The 23,599-nt window shown below is 41.8% G+C and overlaps 1 protein-coding gene across 2 annotated transcripts in view; it reads right to left on the reverse strand.

Annotated features, from left to right (window-relative positions):
• The window catches only part of RCAN2 (regulator of calcineurin 2), a 253,114-nt gene extending 234,317 nt beyond the window's left edge, over positions 1-18,797 (reverse strand). Inside the window, exon 1 of one of the 2 annotated variants that reach the window (XM_023625040.2) lies at positions 18,663-18,797. The gene's annotated coding sequence lies outside the window, so the exon portion shown is untranslated. Of the gene's footprint in view, positions 1-17,485; positions 17,532-18,662 lie in introns of those variants that run through there. The other variant, XM_070245630.1, reaches the window with a different exon arrangement.
• Positions 18,798-23,599: the final 4,802 nt, after the last annotated feature.

The following is a 23,599-nucleotide window of genomic DNA, read 5'->3' on the forward strand; positions in this document are numbered from 1 at the left end:
AAGTGATTATATCTGTCTTACTGTTTTAATACTCACTTTTTTTTTTTTTTGGTAAAGTAGGGAGTTCTTTTAGGCACTGCTGAGGATTTCCAAAGATTTGTTGAAGTGTTCTGTGACGTTCAATTTCTGACAAATACGTGAAAATGATTCTCCTGTTTTTCCACATAAGAATCTCCTAGAAGCTTTGGAAATGTTTCCTTTTGTTCCAGGTAAATATCCAAAGACCCTTTACTTCATTGAAATTGATGTTAAAGCAATTTTCAGAAAGTCCTCAGAAAGCCCTGACAAGCTTCGGTGTCATGAGGAGTTGAGCAACCTCAAAACCTGCCTGGGAATACGGTGTTGCTCTTGATTTTAGCATTTTCCCCCTTGCACCTGGCATCATTAACTCCCAAGCAGTTTAGCTCTAAATATCTCTTTTCTCTCTGCTGCAATCCATGTTCCAACAGGGAGAGGCCCCACTTGACCATGGAACGAACACAGCTTGGGCCCACACTTCCTCCTAGCACCTGGCGCACAACCCAGAAGAGGGCAAAAACCACCTGTCCATACCTGGTCACCTGGAAATCAGGTGGGAGGTGAGGCCATTCTGCTCAGGACGGTGTGACTATTAGTTAAGGAGAGGAGAAAGCCAGTAAGAGCCGCATGTTACCTTCCACCACTTCTACAGAAGTCAAGACTAAGCAAGGACAGGATGGCACATAGCATCTCTTTGCCATTTTAAAAAAATACTCATTTGAGCCTGCTACTGTGATTTAAAAGTCATGGTCTGCCCAGGCCGACTAATTCCTTGACAGTAAAGATCAGCGGCTTATTTTTCACTGCAGGCAGGCAGTGAATTACTAAGTCCATTGGGGCTGGGTGAGGGTGCTTTTCTCTGAAAGGAGATGAGAGCAGGTCGCCGGGAGACGAGCTGCAGCCCCACGGACTTCTCCAGTGTCCATCCACTTGAGGATGGTTTTCAAGGCTTCATTTCTCTTCAAACAGGCAGAGCAAACAGAATTCAGACATTCTTTAGTTATTTCAACTTCAAAATTATTTTGCTATAATCACCTCTCTCCCTCCCCTCTGGTTGGTTTCTGTAATTACATGAAAACAGAGTGGCTGAAATGCTATATCCTCCAGCGTCTGATGATGACCGTTGTTTCTGCTGGTGTGCAGAGCAGAACGGCTACTTGATTCTATGAGCTAATACTGAAATCAAGAGTTATGTTACTCATTCAACAAACAATTATTGAGGGTCTGCCACGTGCTTGATGAACAGAACAAAGCAAAATGAACAAGCAAAATCTCTTCCATCATAGCTTTCAGAGTCAAATGGGGTTGTCATGAATCACCAAAATGCGTCTTCTTTCTCTTTGATTTTTTCAGTGATCACCTAACAAGTATTCTCATGAACTCCTTTTTAAAATTTGAAACCAAAAAGGAAACATGAAGATGGGCGAAGTGACACCGTTAAAGAATGGAGAGCAGGTTGCAGGAAAGCCCTGGTGAGCGATGCTGAGTATGGTAACCCCTTTCATCTACCATCATCCAAGCTATCATACCATCTGACCTCCACACAACCTTATGAGATCACAGAGCAGTTGTTATAATTCCCATTTTACAGAGTAGAAAACTGAGGCTCAGAGAGGCTAAATGACTTGCCCAGGGTCTCACAGCTAGAATCCCAGACTCAGGACTAGAATGAAGATTCCCTGAATCTTAATCTATCATTCTTTTCATCTCATCAGGCCAAAATAATGAGAAAAAAAATAATTTTTTTGTTCATTGGCATGCATGAAATAAAACAAATCATCCATAAAGATTATGAAACATTATTTTGACGATTAGGTAGAAAACAACGCAGTGAATATCAGTACTAACATAATGAGAATGCTATCAACAGTCATCTCATCAATCCAAAAATTCCAATGATACTTCACGAGGGCTTCTTATACGCAAGGCGCTTAGGCATGGTGGACGCAAGAGTGACTCTCCACACAAGGTACCGGCCCTCACAGATTGTAGGACTCCCAGAGGTGGATGGTCCTTTTGCTCAAGCCCTTACTTTGCCCAGGTTATGCACTCAATACTTGTGTGTGGACTGAGTGACTACTGCAGGCCTTTGGGCCACCCAAGGCGTGAACGTATTAAAGAGGAAGAAGGCAAAAGAAGCCCTTGGCTACAGTAAGTGCTCAGTAGCATCTTTAGTTTCATGGAATCCTCCCCTTCTCCCTCTCCAACTCTGGACTTCATGATACAAGCACCCTATGGGTTCCTAATAGCTTATTTACTAGACATAAAAAGTCAAAATTGGGAAATCTGGGGCAAAAAGGTCTGAACACTTGTTGGTCCCTTTTAGGATAAAATTACTGGTGAGCTCTTTAAGGGTCAATTCATAAAAACGATAAAATTGAGTCCATCACATTTTTATGTAATATATATAAAAGCTAGCATCAAACAGTCTTAGAGCCACAGACACTGGAGCATTACTGGCTTCGAAGCCTAGCTGTGTCATTTATCAACTATATGACCTTGGGCAAGTTATTTAACCTCTCTGTGCCTCAGTTTCCTCATCTCTCAAATGTGGATGAAGATACTGTGATGATCAAATGTCATGTTATGGGTAAAAGTCTTAACACCTGGCACATAATAAGAGCTAGATAAGTGCTACCTATTAATGCAAAGACTATCTACTGAAAAGAGATTTGCCAGATAAGACACTCAGAACCATGAGAAAGTATAAAAATAAGGTAAAGCTAATGATTCCTATAAAATCAGTGCTATCCTTTTCTCCCCACGGTCAGTTAAGATTTGGCTGGGATTTAGGTCCATCCATCTTGCCATCCTTCAGATGGAAGCACCCTTGCAGAAGGTAATACAGTTAAAAATAACCTTGGAGAAAGGCATGGCCAAAGCTCCTCCCATAGAATGGCTAACTCTAAACAGATGGAAGTGTTTGATGAGCTTTTGGTTCAAGCTCTTCTAATGATGTCCTGAAAAACTATTGAATACATCTATTATTAGAGATGACAAAAGTAAAAATTTCCAGAACCCTTGCCTAAGAATAACCCTGCATTTTAAGATGAACATTAAAAAATAATAATAATAACCAGGGGTCACTCTCATTAATGAAACACAAGCTCTAAGGATATTATACTAATCTATTGCAAAGACTAGAATATACAAAGGATGAAAGAGCTGGCAGAAACTTTGGTGAGCATTTTGCCCAACCTCTTAATGACGTAAACTAGGAAATTGAAATCAAAGTGGTTAAGGGAAGGCCCAGTCTTCATGGGGAGACCACAGCCAGCCCAGCCCCTCTGATTCCCCACTCTGCACCCTGTGGGTTGTCAGCGAATAATGATGATGGTTACAATAACAATAACAACAAACACTTCCTGAGCATTTTGATGTTTTAGACACTTTTCTACACATTTTATTAAGATAGAGAAACCTTATTAAAATTTTAAATAAGAGGAGAACAGTGAAATGTACCCAGAAAAAAAATGCCCTCTATTTTAAAGGTTACCCAAGGTTGGCTCTGCTCTAATGCCAGCCTCTACTTCCCGGCTTTCTAGACCTCAGCACATAGCTGCTCTGCATGCCCACGTACTACAAAATCATCCTTTCCTCTCTGCATTAGAACTCACTGTCCTCTGTTCCAATGCTCCAAAATCTTACTAGGAATTTGTCAGAAGCAACGCTAAAGAGCTAAGGATAAATACACTGTCACATATTACCTCCTCTCTGAGTGTCTGCATTTAACAGGGTTTTCCTTTTCTTTACCCAAAGAGTAATGTAGTCATTTTGGATGGGCTCAGAGACCTTTCAAATCAGAAGCCTTTTAAATCCCAATCCATTATCATTATCTTCTCTGCTTAAGTGGGGCTGGTACTACTTCCTAGCCCTCAGCCACAAATCTTTATGGCGATGATGAGAAAATGATTATAAATCATGGATGATACGCATACACATTGTCAGTTATCAGAATCAGGACAAAATGACAAAGACTCCAAAGGCACCTTGATTGACAGGACCGGCCAGAGGAGAACCACAGCAATAGAGAGTTTCACCCAAGGTCAGACCTTAACCTTCCCAGGTACCATGTACAGGGTGAGGAAATGTCAGTGCCTTATCCCTAAAGGAAGACTGAGGCAGGCCAGATCCCTGGTGGACAGAGGAACATTTTTTGGAGGAAAGTTTTCATTAATATGCAGAGGAATTCAGTTTGCTCAGATTTGAAAAATGTACAGAGCACTTTTTTTAGCAGAAAAAAAATTATACGGTCTCCCTCCCAATTTTGACTTAAACGGTTTTTACTGTAATGATACTTAAACATGTGAAAACATAAAACTAAGTTCTTACAGTTTCAACTCCTTTAAAACCATCAAACTCCAACAAAATGTTCTAAAAAAATACAAATGAAATTTAAAAACCAATCCAATTCAGGTGTTTTGGAGGTCAGAATGCTCCTACTACGTACCTTATAGTAAGACCCTCCTCCAAAATTTCTTCATTAATAGCAAAATTGAACATTCCTGGACCAGTGTTCCACACCATCACGTGGCCTTCACTTTAGGCAAATTACATAGTAAGTCCACCAGTTCATTCCTTAAGCCCACCACAACTAAAATAGTACTGGTACCAATTTGATGGTAAATAAAAAACACAAATTCAGGCACCAAAACCACATGGCAGTATTAGTCATTATAGGGTGGAAATCTGGGTGATCCAGAATATGCTAATATTATCATTGAAATAAAAAACCTACAAAATTTAAATGTCGCCATATAAAAGTCCTATGCCCCTCTCCCACCAACGCCTCTGCACATCCCACTCTGATAAAGAGCAGTGAGCTGTGGAAGCAACGAGCCCACTGGTGAGTCCTGGCGCCACTAATTATTAGCTTGGGTCTTAGGTAAGACCTTAGGCAAGTTACTCAACTTCCCTGAGCCTCAGTCTCCTCATCTAAATCAAACAGGGAGAAAAATAGAACCTACCAGGCTTATGAGAGGACTACGTGTGACAACACGTGGAAGGGGCTGAGCCCAATGCCTGGTGCTTAATAGGTGCTCAATAAATAGCCAAAATTATTCCTTTTCAGTTGTTTTACATCTAAGTGCTACAAAAGAGGGAAAAATGCATTGCCTTACCAAAACAGAAGCTCTTAAAATAATTTGAGTTTGAGAAAGAAGCCTTTACTAGGTCTACCTGCGGCAAGTTCACACACCGCTGCCAATCATATTTGCGCTTTGGTATATAACAGAGATGTGGCACCAGATCGTATTCTGAGAAGAAGAGGCCTTTGGACACACAAAGCGGAAGCAGAAAAACTTATCTTGTGGAGTTCCTTATTTTTATAGTCAGCACTTGGGTGAGGAGAACAAAGGCTTTGAAGACATTTGAAGGTGTTGAAATCTTCTGTCTCGTGCTTCTGAGTTACTTAGAAATGGATATAATGATCAGTTCCTTTTCCCACTGACTGAGCGCCCACCATACGTAAACCATCGTGTAGCAGGAGTCACAATGACGAATGAGTAGACACCATCTTCACCCTCAGGCACAAGTCAGAAGCTGAAAGTCTACTGGACTCTAATTTCACTAAAGACAGGGACTATGTCCTATTGGCTTATAGCCCAGTGGTTAGCACAACACCTGGGGCATAGGAGGGGTAAATAAATGAATGAATGAAAGAACAAATGATCATATGAGTGAATGAGATAGAGAGATTAGCCCATGTAAGTGCCATAAATAGAGGTTCAAAAAAAAAAAAAAAGAGGGGCTGGCCCGGTGGCTGGGTGGTTAAGTTTGTGTGCTCCACTTTGGTGGCCCAGGGTTCACCAGTTCAGATCCTGGGCATGTATCTACACACCACTCATCAAGCCATGCTGTGGCGGCATCCCGTATAGAAGACTAGAATGGCCTACAACTCGGATAGACAACTATGTACTGGGGTTTTGGGGAGAAAAAAAAAAAGAGGAAGATTGGCAACAGATGTTAACTCAGGGCCATTCTTCTTCACCAAAAAAAAGCATACCTTAAAAAAACAAAAGTTTAGCCACGGGAAATGACTCTAGAAACAGGGAAATATATTTTTTAAAAAAGAGAGAGAGTGATGGCTCTTTTGAGGACTCAGGGATTGAGGAAATCTGGAAAAGATGGAACTTGAAGGAAGACTAGAATTTTAAGAAGCAGAGGTGGGATAATGTCCAATTATAATTTTATACAGTTGCAATGACCTCTAAATTAGTTCTTATTAGTAAAAGAGTTCTCATTCTAATTATTATTATGTCTAGCACTTCCATAACATTTCAGATCTGTAAATTGTATGCAACTGCTTCTTAGTTTGTTATTTATTGTAAGGACTTTTGATTTATTTATAAACAACTTGGTGGTTCATTATTTATTAGAATAGGAAGCTGAAGAAATAATATCTGGTCTCTAGCAGCTATATCTCAATTATTACTATTGGTCTCCTGGGGTTCTCTAATAAGTAGCTATAAAAAAGTCAATTTGCAATTAGGAAGAGAAATGTGTATATTTGGCAGCATTTTCCTTGACATGATTGACAATAAACAAGACTGACAGAAACTCTACCATGTAAGAAGAATGACCTCATCGTGGTATTAGCATATTGTCTTAAAAATAAACCATTACCAATCCTAGATAAGAAAAGAGCTATAGGAATTACTTGGTTTAAACAATGATTAGCATGCTATAAAGGCTGTATACAAATATGGCAGGAGTAGAAACCCAAAAGCAAGAAGAGACATAATTTTATTGATACTTTGGAAAATCACTAAAAGGACTGGCCTGATTAGAAAAGAGATAATTAAAACTGAATAAAAAACATGTGGCAAAGACAACTATGATCTGAGACAATCTCTCACCAAGCTAGACAATGAACCATTTCTACTAGATGTTCTTAAATCTAGATGACCTCAAATAACTACTAGGTTCTTTTTTCTTTAATATTTAAAAAATTATCCTTTAGCTAAGTGTTTATATCCTACCATCTGAACATCACTCCTTTTTATGGCAAGAGGAAAAATATCTATACCTTTACCTGTTTTTTTCCCAGTCTTTTAGAAGGAAGAAGTACTATTTTAGCTTTTCAAAGCTCTAGAATCATTGAGATGAGGGTGTCTGAGAAGAAGAATGGGGACAGATTCTAAAGGCAAAGTCCCCGAACACAGTCAGAGGGAGGAGTCTGCGATGATCTAGAAGGACTCCTCTGGAAATGGAATAATTCAAAGAGAGCTCGTGGTCGATGAGGCAGAAAGGGTGCTGTCGTGACCAGCTGGGAAATCCAACACCTCAGGCTCTCAGATATAACGGAACCAGCCCCCGAACACCAGTTAGGTAAATGTCTCTAATCTTTATTATACTTTGGATCTTCTTTCCTACAATAAATGCCCTTGAAATTTATACTGTCATCAAAATACCTAGGATTGGCTTTCACGAATACCCATTGGGTACTTCTAATCTTGTTCAGATAAAATAACCTTCTCATAGTATCACACCTTGGCCTGAATTGTAAGACAATAGCAGGTATGGTTGTGAGGACATGGTAATGGGTGAGCTAAGAGGAAGAGGTTAACTTAAAGGTGAGAAGAAACACTGGAAACACAGAGCAGGCTTGGTCCTTCTCACCCAAGACAAAAGCCTTTGTGATAAGTATAGTTATATTTAAACGTGAGATTCTAAATGCAGTTTTAAAGAATCAAACCAGAAGCGTCATGAAGAGCCACTACATTTGGAGACCCTGAAAGCCATTTCATGAATAATACAGGGTCACTTCCTACAGCACTTGCCCTTGTGGCCTCCTGGGGGCTGTTCAGGTCAAGAAAAAGAAGCAGGAAGGAGCAGAGCACCACATAGCAAAACCACCCATCTGGGGTTTCACACAGGGCCACTGTGGCCTGTCCCATGTCCTATGTAAGCTGGGAATGATTTCACTAGTGCATAATTAAGCCTATCTAGACCCATCCTAAATTTCTTAATGTCCTCAGTTGCCAGTTTAGTGACCTGAGCCGATCTGGACCCATCCTAAATTTCTTAATGTCCTCAGTTGCCAGTTTAGCGGCCTGAGCTGTTTTCACACAGCCTGAAGGAAGTGGTTGTTAGCTTGAGCCAAAGTAATTTGGATGTAGGGGAGCCGAAGGGAGCTGTTCAGGTTGACCATTTATCTCACCTCCACCTGGAGGCAACCTTGCCAATCGGTCTGCACACGTGTGGGGGCTGTGAAAATTTTCTTGACCTTCCAGAAGGACACTGGACCTCCCAGTGTGGTTGCAAACCAGAATAAGAAGGAGCTCCCCTCTCCCCATCCACGACATCTCAGGAGGCCAAAACCAAACCAAGGTCCAGGTTGTGAGACAAGAATCCCCACGGAGTCCCTGTGAGCTGTGGCGCTTAGACACAAGGTCAGACGGTTCGCCCGAAAAATCTCACGGAGCAACTATTTCAATTCAGAGCTTCACCTAAATGTCATCTTGTCAAATTTTGAAGTTTAATGCTAAACAACAGCTGTGTGTGGAACAGAAATCACCAAGAGACAGAAAAATAAGAAAATAAAGGATACCAAATAAACACATTGATGATACGTCAGTTGCTGAATATCTTCCCTGACCAAAATTTAACCTTTTTATAAAAAGTTGTTTTGTACATGATAAAAGATCAAACAAATATCATTAATGCCCACAGCAGGAAAAAATTAACATATTCATGAATTAGTACTTTGCTTTCCCTTGTCAAGGCTGAGACCGCTCTTGAGCGAATTTTATATTTTAAACTACCACTAATTTATCTGGATTTACCATCCTCTATCTCAAAATTCATATGATGATACCCGTAATCAAATAAATAATTTCTTTCTGGATAAATTATTAAACCTCAAAAGAAAAGTATAAATTGGACTTTGATTTATCCTGGCCAGAGCCCATTCCTGGGCTTTTATCTTTAATACCTACACAAGTCAAAATAAAAAATAAATTATATTAAATTAGCCTGTCTTTCAGACAATTTTTTGGGGAAAAATAATACAAACTGGCTTTTACATCAATAGATTGATCAATATAATCAACATAGTTGATGGGAGCCTAATAGTGAATGCAGATACTTTTTTTGAAAGACGAATTTGATTAGTCATCAAATTAAAATTCTAGGATAATGATCATTTAAATGATTTTTAAGAAGATTCCAACTGATTATCCTAGTAATTTATTCAAAATGGTTTACTTTGCATTGTATCTCATTTTGTGGAAGGTGAAAGAAGACATGTCTATCTCAGCTTGCACGAAAGGCCCCTGCCAACAGTGGAAGGGGAATCAGTCAAAATCAGCTAAAGCAACAATAGAATTTATGCAAATAAGCATGCAGACTTGCTGCTAATTTTTTTCAGGATTTGAAAGGCAAACTGAACCAGCTCTCGCTTAAGCAGAGGTTGCTCCATTCCCTTTAGTTTAGGTCTGCTTTAGGAGCTCAACGGGCTGCAATGACAGCTGTCAGTGGTCAGGCCCCACACAGCATCCATATGCCCCGGCCGATACTAAGAGAACCCCCAGGAGACAAGCTAACCCACTCAAGTCAACTCGCCTACAAACACTCACGCATGTTAAATCCACCAGACCCCACCCACTCATCCTCAATGCCCACAAAGAAAGGCCAACCTCCTTGAAGCAAGTGTTAAGCAGGAACATTCTAGAGTGGGGGTTCTCTCTGGAAAGCACTAATACCAGCCACCCCTTATCTTCACCAAAAAGAGTGCTTACAAGCAGGGTGGAGGTGAGACCTGCATTCTCATGCATCACTTGCGGGAATGTTAAGTAGTATAACCTCCTGGAAAAACAACAAAAAGCAACGTCAAAATATAGAGAAAGCCTTCAGAAGGTCCATCTATTTGAGCCAATAATTGCACTTCTACCCATCTATCCGAAGAAAATGATCCAAATATAGAAAAAAATTATGATCAGAGATGTTCATCAAAGTATTATGTATAAGATTTTGATAATTGGGAGCCATTTAAATGTCCAACAATAGGGGAGAAGGTAAATGAATTTGGTAAAGTCATATATGAGAATGCTGTGCAGCTACTGAAAACAAGTTCATAAAGATTGTTGACTTGACATGAAAAGTTATTTAAACGTTTGGTGAAGTGCACAGGATGCAAAACTCTCTACAAAGTATGATCCCAATTCTACAAAAATATGCATAGAAGAAAGAATGGAAATGCACCAAAATGTTAATAGTAATTATCATTTGCTTGTGGTCACACATGGGATTTTAATTCTCTCTTTTTATACTATTCTTTTTTGTCCAGAAATTTTATAGAAAGCACATATGTCCAAGAAAAAGAAACCATTAAAAAAAATCAGGCGCCAGCCCAGTGGCACAGCGGTTAAGTTTGCACGTTCCGCTTCTCAGCGGCCCAGGGTTTGCTGATTTGGATCCCGGGTGCGGACATGGCACCGCTTGGCAAAAGCCACGCTGTGGTAGGCGTCCCATGTATAAAGCAGAGGAAGATGGGCATGGATGTTAGCTCAGGGCCAGTCTTCCTCAGCAAAAAGAGGATTGGCAGTAGTTAGCTCAGGGCTAATCTTCCTAAAAAAAAAAAATCAGGGCAGGGGGTTCCCAGTTTTCCTGATGAGTGGACAAACCTCAGCAGACACTGGGAAATATTTCTAGCCTTCTTGAGCAGATTCCATGTCCCACCTGCCATTCACACTTGATCTAAACCCTGGGGATAACTTCTTGCTCTCCACATCAAGCCTGTGCCTTCATTGACCTTGGCTTTGACTTCCAGCCTTTTCTGTTTATACAGAAACACCCCTCTGGGCGTTTGCAGTTACCTCTTCTCTTTAAACCACGCTTTCCACTCCCTTCACCAGCAGGATCCAGCTCCCTGCCATGCAGCTTCCTCCTGGCCCAGCCTGGTTGAGTCTTGGTACTGACAAGTAAGTTACCCTTGAAAGAAACAGCCTTCATAAAACTAACTACCAAAAAAGCAGGGCAAGGAAATACAGTTTTTTTAATGCACTCTATAAAAGCATTTTATATACAGTGGACGGCCTGCCCCTTACAAACCTGGTGCTATATCAGGGCCAACTATAACTGATCTCTCGGGAGGTCCCTGCTGTGCCAATCATCCTTAACATCTGTGCAGCACATTCCATCTTTCAGTGCACATTCACAGACTCATAGCATTTCAGCCTCATGACTCTGTAAGGTGGGGAGATCAAGCGTTGTTTTCCTAATTGTACGGAGCAGAAAATGGCAACTCAGAGACCCGGCCCTGCGTGGCTTATTCCCCCAATCCTCAGGGCTTGGTCGTCTGTAAATAGTGATGATAATACCCATGTGGTGGAGTTGTTGTAAGGATTAGATGAGATAACGTATGCAGTGTGCTGAGCACAGCGTCTGGAACAGGGGCAGCATTCAACAAATGCCAGCTCCTATGACTGTTAGGTCACCGGGAAGCTCAAGGTTACATAGCTGGGAAGTGACAGCGCCAGGCCGGGAATCCAGGCCTTTTCATGCCAAGTCCAAGCTTTTTATTCTTTATTCCCAACACCGTAAGATGAGTATTAAGGCTTGGCCCGTGCCCTCAAAGAACCCATAATATTTTGTAGTAGACACATCTCAACCACATGAAACAATAAAGCATTTATTCTCACCAACAGCTAAGGCAACAGTGATAAAAACCAGGATATAGCTCTCAAATTATACAACTTTTCTGTGCAACGGCCACCATTAACAACATCCTCTTATGCATACATTCCAAGCTTAGGAACCCCATCTTTCAGCCCTGTTTCAACGTGAGTTGAGCATAGGAAAATCAGATATGAAAATAAGTCCCTTTTCATCCTGACTGTAGAAAATATTTTCTGTGGGCATTCTGAACTGCAGGAAGTTTGAGCTATTTTTGGAAACTTTTCTTTAACTTCTAGAAAGTACCATTCACAATCACACACTTTTTTGTTTTTAAGAAGCTTAAAAACAGCTTCAGTTGAGTTTAAGGCTGCTTCCATTTTTAAAAAAATCTTCCACTTAATTAATCGATTTAACCTACAACATACGACACCTGGCAGTTGGTAACACAAGAAGAAAGACACAAGGACAGTGCACATTTTATAGGCATAGGTAGAAAGTTCTTTAGGAAGACAGAAGCACAGAGTGCCCACAGACACACACAGAGTAGGGAGTCATTCCATCTTTTGTATATTCAATGGCATAATAATGCAATCCAGGATCACCAAGCCTAGCCAACACTATTTCTTTACAGCAATCTTGGCCTATTTATAAGCTGACAAAACACAAGTTTAAAACCTTGTGCTGTGGAATATTGGAGCTTCTTTATATTTGAGGGTAATTTATTAATGAATACTTGAGATTCACATTTTGAAAAGTGTTTAAGGTGCTGTGTGTTTTCATATTCCCAATATATACTACTTTCTAAGATAGATAGATAAATGACACTTACTGAGGGGTTGCCTTAGCAAAACTACAAAGTAAAAGTTTTTCTTCAGAATTACTCTACCTCCCTTTCCTGCACATCTGTTACCCTGGGGGCGAGGGCTGAGGACCCCACTTACTGAGCATCTTCAATGAGGCAGACGTGTGGAGTGCCTGCTTTACATTATCTGTTTCACTCCATGCAACAACCTTACAACGCATGGATTAATTACCCCAATTATTCAGAGATGAGGAAACTAAGTCTCATAGATTTAAGTGACAGGTCTAAAATAAACTGATCAGTGACTATGGAGATTCCTCCACTTCAGTGCTCTTCCAGGTTTCCCCTCCCTGAATTGGGCTCCCCCAACATCAGGCACCCCCCTCAGCATCCGCCCTATCGACTAGTTCACATCAAGCTGTCAAGGACAGGCCACCATTGGAGTTAATCCTCTTAGACGTATGCCTATTCTAAAAGTGACCAGCAGGCATGATTTTAACCCAAACCAACGGCTCTAGTAGCGAAATTTAAGACAGGATAGCAGGACTTCAGAATGCCAAGACTCTTTAGAGATTATCTAGTCAACCTCTTCTCCTGCCATTAATATACAGATTTGAAATAATGAAAGCCTAAGAAAGGATGTGACTTTGCAGAGGTCACACAACAAATCAGGTACAGAGCCCAGAGGACAGCCAGGACTCCTGACTCAATCCTGTCCTCCTTCATGGCATCAGCCACAAATATTCAAACACAGGGTAAAAAACACATTCCAGGCTAACGAGGAATTATTTCAAGGTCATTAATTCACACTGGCGATTCAGAGTGCTGGTCAGATTGACTGAGCTTGAACTCAGGGCACACCTCCTACTAACTGGGCGGCCTAGATAAGATTCCCTCGCTTGGCCTTGGGTTTCTTGTCAATGTTATGAGAATGACAATGGCTTCTCCCTCCTAAGGGTACCATGAGGATCAAATGCGATAATCCATTTAGAGCTCTAACTTCTTTGTGCTCCGCACATAGTAAGCACTGAATAAATGTTAGATACTATTATCATTAAAATTATTTTTACTATTACTACTACTCCTAATTCAGATCTTTGACAGTTAATACTTTTGCTTTGGGAGAAGAAGGGAGAAACAACTTCCTATTGTGAAATTCTCTACCTCTTCTCCAAAGGCAGCCCTAGACAGTCTCAGTAATGAAGGTAAGATGAGTAGACATTGGCACCAGAAATTATCAGTGCCTACTGAGCATTTTCATTTGACGTTCTAAGTGAAAATTCCCCATCTTTCTCAAACCTACTCTTTCGCATTTACTTCCTTTCCCACCCCGCTGTTTTATAGAGATATAACTAACATATAACATTGGATTCGTTTCAGGTGTACAACATAACGATTTGGTATATGTATATACTGTGAAATGATTACCACAGTATGTTTTGTTAACATCAATCACCTCACACAGTTACAAATTTTTTTCTTGTGATGAGAACTTTTAAGATCTACTCTCTTAGCAACTTTCAAATATACAACACGGTATTATTAACTATAGTCACCATGCCTTACATTACACCCCCAGAGCTTATTTATAACTGAAAATTTGTACCTTTTGACCACTTTCATTCATTTTGCCCACCCCAATCTCCCACCTCTGACAATCGCCAATCTATTTTCTGTATCTATGAGTTTCAGTATTTTTAGATTCCACATCTAAGTGAGATCATACGGTATTTATCTTTCTCTGACTTATTTCACTTAGCATAATGCCCTCAAGGTCTATTCATTTTGTCGCAAATGGCAGGATTCCCTTTTTTTTTGGTGAGGAAGATTTGCCCTGAGCTAACATCTCTGCCAATCCTTCCCTACTTTGCATGTGGGAGGCTTCCACAGCAGGGCTGATGAGTGGAGTAGGTCAGCCCTGGGATCCAAACCCACCGAAGCAGAACGCACAGAACTTTAACCACTCGGCCACGGGACCAGCCCCAGGATTCCCTTCTTTTTCCTGGCTGAATAATATCCCATTGTATATATATATATACCACATCTTCTTTATCCATTCAACCATTGACGGACACTTAGGTTGTTTCCATGTCTTGGCTACTGTAAATAATGCTGCAATGAACATGGGGGTGCAGATACCTTTTCGAGATAGTGCTTCATTTCCTTCAGATAAATACCCAGAAGTGGGATTACCATATCATATGGCAGTTCTATTTTTAATTTTTCAAGGAACCTCCCTACTGTTTTCCAAGTGGCTGCACCAATTTACATTCCCACCAAAAGTGTACCAGGGTTCCCTTTTCTCCACATCCCTGTCAACACCTGCTATCTCTTGGGGATTTTTTGATAATAGCCATTCTAACAGGTGTGGGGTGATACCTCATTGTGGTCTGAATTTGCATTTTCCTACTGATTAGTGACACTGAACACCTTTTCCTGTACCTGTCGGCCAGCTCTATGTCTTCTTTGGAAGACATTCCCATTTTTTAATTTTAACTTTTGAATTCTCTGCCCATTTTTTAATTGGGTTATTTGTTTTTTTCCTATTGAGTTGTATCAGCTCTTTATACATTTTGAATATTAACCCCTTATCAGGTATATGATTCGCAAATATTTTCTCCCCTTCCACGGGTTGTCTTTTTGTTTTGTTGATGGACTCTTTTGCTGTGCAGAAGCTTTTTAATTTGACGTAGTCCCATTTGTTTATTTTCCCTTTTGTTGACAAACCAAAAAAAATCATTGCCAATGCCAAGACCAATATCAAAAAGCTTACCCCCTATGTTTTCTTCTAGGAATTTTATGGTTTCAGGTCTGAGATTCAAGTCTTTACTCTATCCTGAGTTGATTTTTGTGTATGGTATATGATCGTGGCCCAGTTTCATTCTTTTGCATACAGCTGTCCAGGTTTCCCTGCACCATTTATTGAAGAGACTATCCTTTCCCCACTGTATATTCTTGGCTCCCTCGTCATAAATTATTTGATAATATATGCATGAGCTTATTTCTGTGCTCTCTAGTCTGTTCCATTGATCTATGTGTCTGCTTTTATGCCAATGCCATCCTGTTTTGATCACTATAGCTTTGTAATACAGTTTGAAATCAGGAAATGTGATGCTTCTGGCTTTGTTGTTCTTTCTCGAGCTTGCTTTGGCTATTCAAAGTCTTTTGTGGTTCCACACAAATTTTAGAATTGCTATTTCTGTGAAAAACGCCTTTGGAATTTTGATAGAGAATGCACTAAATCTGCAGATTGCTTTGGGTAGTATGGACATTTTAATGATATTAATTCTTTCAATTCATGAACAAAGAATATCTTTCCATTTATGTCTTCTTCAATTTCTTTTATCAATGTTTTATGGTTTTCAGTACACACATCTTTCACCTCCAAAGTTAAATTTATTCCTACACATTTTATTCTTTATGATGCAATTACAAACAGGAGTGTTTCTTTAATTGCTCTTTCTGATAGTTCATTATTAGTGTATAGAAATGCAACTGATGTTTGTATATTGATTTCGTATCCTGCATCTTTACTGGATTCATTTATTAGTTCTAACAGTCTTTAGGGTTTTCTAATATAATATCATGTAATCTGCAAAAAGAGATGGTTTTACTCTTCCTTTCTGATTCGGATGCTTTTTTCCCCCTTGCCTAACTGCTCTGGCTAGGACTTCTAGTACCACATTGCATAAAGGTGGCAAGTGTGGACATCCTTGCTTTGTTCCTGATCTTAGAGCAAAAGCTTTCAGTTAAAATCCCCCATCTTTCTCAAACCTACTCTTCCTCATTTACTTCCTAACTCAGATAAAATGCTGACCACCTACCTAGACATCTAATCCTCTTCCACCTCACTACCCACTTCATGACCCAGTACAACTGGTTCTCCCTCTGAAATGGCTCTCTGTAGCTCTCTCTTTTCTTTCCTCATTCTACCTGGTTCAGGAGCAATTAATTTCATTTATGTTTTTGCCTGGACCACTCCAGTGGTCTAAAATCTGAGCTCCTTCCTCTTTGCAACTCCACCCACTCACCACCTCTGAAGTCACTTTTGCAAAATACACATTCGATCAAATCACTTCTCCCTTAAAGGCTGTATGGTTTCTCCTCCTCAATAGGGCATATTCACAACCCAGGCTCACTGAACCCCCCTCCTAAACTCTCCTGCCATCCTCCCACTTCAGAACACCTAGATGCTCTTTGAACACGACGTTTCCTTCAATGAGGAACGCCTAGCCCCTTCTGCAGAGAAGTCCTACCGCCTAGTGGGATCCGGTCCAAATGTGAGCTTCTCTGAAAGCTCTTCCAGCTTCTCTCCACCCTTTCTTCCCAGGCTCCCACTGCCTTCTTCCTTTTTCCATTAAACATTCACCACGCTGATCATTATCACTTATTTTCTTATCCTTCTTTTCTGCTAGATTGACTTCTGAAAGGCATCAGCCTCATTCTTTTTGCCTCTGGCACAAGAACCACACGACACACAGTAGATGCTTAACAAATAACTGCTGATTAAACTGAATGAATGGTACAGAAAGTAAGAGCGATGGGAAAAGGAGACCTGACGGACTACCAAAGTTGGTCTCATTAAAGCTAGTTTCTGCAAAATATATAATTAGCTGCAAAGGATTATGCAAGTGTTTTTTAAAAGAGTGTGATGCCTGCTTACCAATGACAAAGCTCTCAAGTTCCCACTTCTGCCTGTTCAATGTTCATCACTGGAGAGAGAGCCACACCCTCCCAGATTGACCTGGGTTCTGCAGGACCTACGCTCACAAGGCATTCTGAAAGCTCTTGGAATCCTGTAGGTTTCATTGAGGACACTTCTCCATCACAAAATTCTATAGACTGGACTCAGCTAGTAGGCGCTCAATAAATGCTGATTCGATTTGCAGTGGATTTGCAAGCAAAGTGCAACTCACATTTTAGACTAATTCCACTCAGTGACTGATCGTACTTAAGATAATAGCTCCAAGGCTGAAGAAAATCAATGAGTAGACTGAAAGCAGCCAAATAGTCACTCCCCTGCCTTGTTCCACAGTCAGTGCTGACCTGCTTCTTGATCCTTTCCAGCGTCTGGGCTTTTCCAATTTCTCTGTGCGCCTAGAACGGAGGGGGCCAGTAAGCAAGCCTTGCGCTGTGCCTGTGATACATGTGTCCTGCGTTTTGAAGTTGATGTAATACGTGTGAAACTTGAGCTGCCTTAGTAAAAATGTCCTACTTTTCCTACAGAAGCCCCTCTGTATGATAGGTTAAGTGGAATTCTGGCTGAAGGAGGGAGAAGTGTGGGCTGGAATCCTCTAGCATCCTTTCATCTCCAGTTGTGTGACTGTATGTTAAAGGGAGCCCAGAAACTTCTGTTTTTACTAAAACGATATTAAAAAAAAAAAATGCTTTGGCAGCAGACTCATTAGATGTCCGCTGAACACTTCTATCCCGATGTAGCAAATACAAAAGATTCAAAGCACGCAGTCTGCCATAATTCATTTTGAAAGAAAAAGACAGCAGTGCCTTGGAGAATAAATCATTAACTAAAAGTCAAACCGAGATACCCTGGAAACCAGTGAGACCAGGAGGCAGCCGAGGGATCAGGCGGCTGGGATTTGCCTGTTCCCTCTGGTGACTTCTAGAGCGAAGCATCCCACAGGCAGGACGAACTCGGCACACTGCGCTCCCTTCTATTTCACTTTTCAAACTTGAAGTTATTTTTAGATGACCCAAGCCTGTTAATCCCAGGCAGGACAATTCCCAGCCCGCCGCGCTTCAGAGCACCTCCCCTCTCCCCAGCACTTTCCTTTAAGCACTAGGAAAGGAGTCTCTCCGTTTTCTCCTTTGCTCTCTGCGTCCAGTCCACCTCCCCTAACCCACTCTCCAAACCTCAGTCCCGCGGACCACGGGCGTCTTTCTCACTCCTCCACTTATGCACCTGCTGCTGCTACTGGGAAGGCGAACCCTGGGGTCACTAGGAATGGGGAAGGGGCTCCTGGAGATCCGCGCCTTCTAGAAGGGGGTCAAGGGAGACCTCTGTCCCCACGGGGGCTTCGGGGGCTGACCACTGGATCAGGAGACCACCTCCCACCCGCCGCAGCCCCCTGCCCACTCCCTAACGCGGCCGCGCTTGCCCGCCCCCTGCCGCGGTCCCCCGGCACGATCGGGGCGCCACGCGCAGCCCTGGCAGGACCAGGACGGGGTGCCGGGACGAGCGGGCCGGCGCGGTTACATAACCGACCTGCTGGGCGTCCGCGATGCGCCGGCAGAGGCAGAGGCAGAGGCGGCGGCTCGGGCGCTCCGCGGGGCCGGCGACTGCGGCCGCGGCGCTGCCTGCGCACCTGCCGGCCCGTGCGAGCGCGCGTGGGGCGGGCGCCGTGCCCGCGGGCCTGGGGGTGCGGCCGTGCGCGGGCGCCCCGCCTCCCGCTCCCCGGCTCGGCTGTCCGCGGGTCTCTGCCTCCGGCCTGCTCCTCCCCGCCACCTCCGCCGCCGTCACCCGGGACAAAGCGGCTCCGGGGAGGGGCCGAGCCGGCGTCTCTCGCAGGAGCCAGCGGAGATGGGCGCGCCCCCAGCTTCGACTCATCGGGCCAACCTCCAATCAGACCCCAGGAAACCGACAGCCCCTGCCTGGCCTGCTCTCATCTCCTCCCCCCTGACCCCGCGCCCTTCCCGGTCCCCCACCCACCCTACTTCCTGGGCTCCCACCCTGCCCTCAGCCCCACACATCCTCCTCTCCCCTCGGGGTGCCCAGGAGGGGGTGAAGGGCCCCTGGGGACCCAGCGCCGGAGCCTGTCCGCAGGAGTCCCGGCCTCAGCGGGGAGGCGCTTCCTAGGGTTACAGCCGGGGTGGGGGCCTCCCTGGAGATCAGGGTGGGGAGGGGCTGATTCTGAAGCTAAGGGTGACTGGGCGGCGACAGCCAAGAAACTGGCGGAGAAGCAAACTGTGGGTAGGGAGTACTGGAAGAGAGACTCTTCTTACTCGATGACTGACCCCTCCCCACGCTGGCTAACTGAGGAAAGGTCGGGAAGCCCCTAGAAGGTCTCGGGGGGCGTTTGCGCTGAGTGGGCGCCGGCGCCCTCGGGCTGGAGCCCTGCGCCCGGCCCCGCCCACGTGGCTGAAGGTGCCCTGCGCCGGCTTCACAGCTTTGCCAGGATTCGCAACCACCAGACCTGGGGACAGAAGAGCCTCAAGGGCTCCTATTGTGTGAGGGCTTGTGACACAAGGAATGGGAGACTGGTACCGTACAGTAAAGGGCTGAATGTGAAACAGAATCTGGGGTAGATCTGTTATTGCTCAACAAACTTCACACTCGGAGAAGTCTCTGCTATACAAAATGAAGCAATTCAGAGCAGGCAGGAAGCCTGTGGCTTGGGGGTGACACCAATAGGGACAGACAAGACTGAATCTCCTGGCAAGAGAATGTCAATAATGTAAAAGATCATGATGGGAAAAGTGGGAGAAATTGAAGGAAGAAGGGTGTGAGGGAGGGAGGGAACAACAAATTTAAATCAGTTTTGTGTTCTGTCATCTTTCTAATTTTACATAAATAGACCTTTTTCTTTTTATGCCTTTCTGTTTCCTGATAACTATATTAAAATTGCATTGAAGCCATCTATAAGTTTCACAATTATTCTTCGCTCACCCAGACACCACATTGTTTTTTCCAAGGTTGACATAGAATCATATCCTTTTTTTTTTTAAGCAAAAAAGGTAGACTTTGGCTGTTCTCTCTGATTAGTCTGCATTGATATAAAGAGACACAGATTCAGAGTTGAAAATGACCTTAGATTCCTACTTTTCCAAACTTCAGCTAGATGCGTAAATCCATTAATGTTCGTTGATTTAGATGCACTACTTTTTTGGATGGACTTGTCTGAAAGAGCATCCTTATATTGAGCCCAAATTTGCCCTCCTAGAATTTTCTCTCATTGGTTCGAGTTCACTTTTTGAAGCCACGCAGACAGAATCCAATTCCTTTTCCACTTAACTGTTTTTCGACTATATGGGAAGATAACCATCGGGTCTCACTCTCTCCAAGGCCCGCTTCCCAGTAAAACATCTTCAAACCTTTAAACAAAATCTCACTCGCAGCAGTTCCTAGAATCTTCACCCACCTGAAGACTGTCATCTTAAGAGGATCTCTTTTGCAAATATCTGTTTACAAATAAAACTTTCTGGTTATAGAAGTAATATATTCATTCTAGAAATTAGTTGGAAAAACACAAGATTTAATGTGAGAGTTAAATGCAGTAATATACGTAAAGCCCTTAGCACAAGGCCTGGCACACGGTAACACTCAATGTATGTTGGCTGTTACTGAAAATGAACATGGCCATCTTCCAACCACTCAGATACAGGTATTCTTATTTTTTTCATAGAACTTATTTTTTGGAGTTTTAAGTTCACAGCAGAATTCAATAGAAGGTACAGAGATTTCCCATATACTCATTGCCCACACACTTGCATAGCCTCCCCCATTATCAACACCCCTCACCAGAGTGGTACATTTGTTACAATCAGTGATGTTACAGTGACACATCATTATCAACCAGCATCCATAGTTTACATTAGGGTTCACTCTTGGCGTTGTACATTCTTTGAGTTTTGACAAGTGTATAATGACATGTATCCACCGTTACAGTATCATACAGAATAGTTTTATTGCCCTAAAATTCCTCTGTGCTCCTCCTATTCATCCTTCTCTGCCCACTAACTCCTGGCAATCACTGATGTTAAAAACCACCGACAGCTAAAAAAAACTGTCTCGATAGTTTTGCTTTTTCCAGAGTGTCATACAGTAGGAATCATACAATATATAGCCTTTTCAGATTGCTTCTTTCACTGAGTAATATGCGTTTAAGACTCCTCCATGTTTTCATGACTTGGTTACTCATCTCTTTTAAGTGGTGAGTAATATTCCATTGTCTGGAGTACCACAGTTTATCCATTCACCTACCGAAGAGTGTCTTGGTTGCTTTCAAGTATTGGCAATTTTGAATAAAGCTGCCGCACATATTTGTGTGCAGGCTTTGTGTGGACATCAGTTTTCAACTCCTTTGGGTAAATAATATGGAGTATGATTACTGAATCGTATAGTAAGAATTTGTTTTGTAAGGAGCTGCCAAACTGTCTTCCAGAGTGGCTGTACCGTTTTGCATTCCCACCAGCAGTGATTGAGTTTTCTCGTTGCTCCACACCCGTGCCAGCATTTGGCGTTGTTAGTGTTTTGGAATTTCGCCATTCTAGTAGATGTGTAGTGGAATCTCATTGTTTTAATTTGCATTTCCTTAATGATATAAGATGTTGAGCATTTTTTCATATGCTTATTTGTCATTATGTACCTTCTTTGGTGAGGTGTCTATTCTGATCTTTCACTCATTTTTTGAGTTATTCATTTTCTTATTGTTGTTCTTATTGTTATTATTTTAAGAGTTTTAATATTTTGAATAACAGTCCTTTATCAGGTATGTATTTTGTAAATAATTTTTCCAACTCTGTTGCTTGTCTTCTCATTCTCTTGACAGTGTCTTTTGCAGAGCGGAAGTTGTTAATTTTAATGAAGTCCAGCTTATCAATTTTTTCTTTCATGCATCACGCCTTTGGTGTTTTATCAAAAAGTCATTGTCATACCCGAAGTCATCTAGGTTTTCTCCTATGTTATCTTCTAGATGTTTTATAATTTTGCATTTTATGTTTAGGTCTATGATCCATTTTTAGTTAATTTTTGCGAAGAGTTAAGGTCTGTGTCTAGATTCTTTGTTGATGTTGCATGTGGATGTCTATTTGTTCCAGCACCATTTGTTGAAGAAACTATCTTGTCTCCATTGTATTGCCTTTGCTCCTTTGTCACAAATCAATTGGCTATATTTATGTGGGTCTGTTATGGGCCTCTCTCTACTGTTCCATCAATCTATTTATCTATTCTTTTGCCAATACCACACTGTTTGATTACTGTAGCTTTATAGTCAACCTTAAAATTGAGTAGTATCGGTTCTCTGATTTTGTTCTTCTCCTTTAATATTATGTTGGCCATTGTGGGTCTTGTACCTATGCGTATAAACTTTAGAATCAGTTTGTCAATATCCACAAAATAACTTCTTAGAATTTTGGTAGGGATTGTGTTGAATTGATAGATCAAGTTAGAAAGAACTGACATCTTGACCATATTGAGTCTTCCTATCCATGAACATGGAATATCTCTCTATTTAGCTAGTTTTTCTTTGAGTTCTTTCATCAGAGTTTTGTACTTTTCTTCATATGGACCTTGTACATATCTGTTAGATTTATGCCTAAGTAATTTATATTTTTTGGCCTTGTCCAGGTTTTAATTGGGTTGTTTCTCTTTGTGTGTGTGTTTGGAGTTTTAAAAGTCCCCTAATAGTGTGGATATTAATCCCTTATCAGATGTATAATTTGCAAATATTTTTCCCCTTCTGTGAGTTGTCTTTTCTCTTTCTTGATAGTGTCCTCACTATCAAGTACAAACGTTTTTAGTTTGGATAAAGTCAAATTTTTCTTTTGTTGCTTGTGTTTTTAGTGTCAACAACAACATTATTTTTTTTTTATTAAGGTTATAAAAGTTAACATCCTTGTGAAATTACAGTTGTACATTATTATTAGTCATGTTGTAGGTACACCACTCCACCCCTAGTGCCCTCCCCCCACCCCCTTTCCCCTGGCAACCACCGATCAGTTCTCTTTGTCCATATGTTAACTACCACCTATGAATGGAGTCATACAGAGTTCGTCTTTCTCTGTCTGGCTTATTTCACTCAACATAATACCCTCAAGGGCCATCCATGTTGTTGTGAATGGGACAACTTTGTCCTTTTTTAACAACAACATTATTTTTTATGGCTATGTAGTGTCCTGATAGCTGTACATTTTTCTTTTCTTTCAAAACAATTTTACACTTACAGAAAATTTGTAAGAATGATACAACAATCCTGCCATTCCAATCCAACACCACAGGGTTTGTTCTAGTTTTTCCCCTTCACAAACGTACACCTCCCTTCTCTGACAATGGGAAAACACGGCTCCTGTTACCCTCAATATATCTGGTTATTTGTTCAATCTTCTGCCAGGCCACTGCCCTACTCAGATACCCTCTTTAGAGAGGCATCAACTCCTACTGGACCACCCCACTTAGGTGGCCTCCTCTCATGGGCCCACTTGCCT

The sequence above is a fragment of the Equus caballus genome, chromosome 20 (genome assembly GCF_041296265.1).
Source record: "Equus caballus isolate H_3958 breed thoroughbred chromosome 20, TB-T2T, whole genome shotgun sequence".
In the NCBI taxonomy this organism is placed as follows: domain Eukaryota; kingdom Metazoa; phylum Chordata; class Mammalia; order Perissodactyla; family Equidae; genus Equus; species Equus caballus.